Genomic DNA, 626 nt, shown 5'->3' with positions numbered 1-626 from the left:
ACAGCCAAGCGCTCACTCATCGCCTCAGGTAAGTTTTTCTTTTAATTCGGACATGATTAACAGTTACTTATTACTAGTAACAGAGAGGAGTGATATTATAGAGACAGATTCGGTTACGTGTATAGCTGCTCAAATACAACGGTTAAGGACAGTGTTACTCACTATTGGCGCGAGAGATAACCCTTTCGTGCCAAGTTTAGCCCCCGACCCTAATAAAACACACACAAACAAGCTTAATCACGTTTTATTAGGGTAGGAAAGTTGCTCTCGCGAGCTAACTGATTAACACTGGTTTAGGAGGTCTTCACTGCAGCCTATAGCGAGATGAAATGCATAAAATAATTACCAATTTTAAGTGTTGACCTACTAACAGCTTTGTGTACATGCACTGTAATTCATATAATACAAGTGTTCACTTCATTTAAGTGTTAAAATCAAATTTAATTGTTCATCAGGCACCATTAGGTGACATCTTAAGCACAGCACAGAATCTAGTGTCGATGTTGACCGACACCTTAAGTTCGCCAGGGAACGTGAGGCCACTCAGACAGGGCAGGCCTAATTCAGCAGAGCTTGGTGTTGGACAACAGAAAGAGGGGGACCAGTCAAGTTTCAGTGGACAGTCA

Source organism: Triplophysa rosa, linkage group LG1, assembly GCF_024868665.1.
Source record: "Triplophysa rosa linkage group LG1, Trosa_1v2, whole genome shotgun sequence".
Classification (NCBI taxonomy): Eukaryota; Metazoa; Chordata; class Actinopteri; order Cypriniformes; family Nemacheilidae; genus Triplophysa; species Triplophysa rosa.
The sequence above is the reverse complement of the archived record's forward strand: the minus strand, read 5'-3'. Positions refer to the sequence as shown.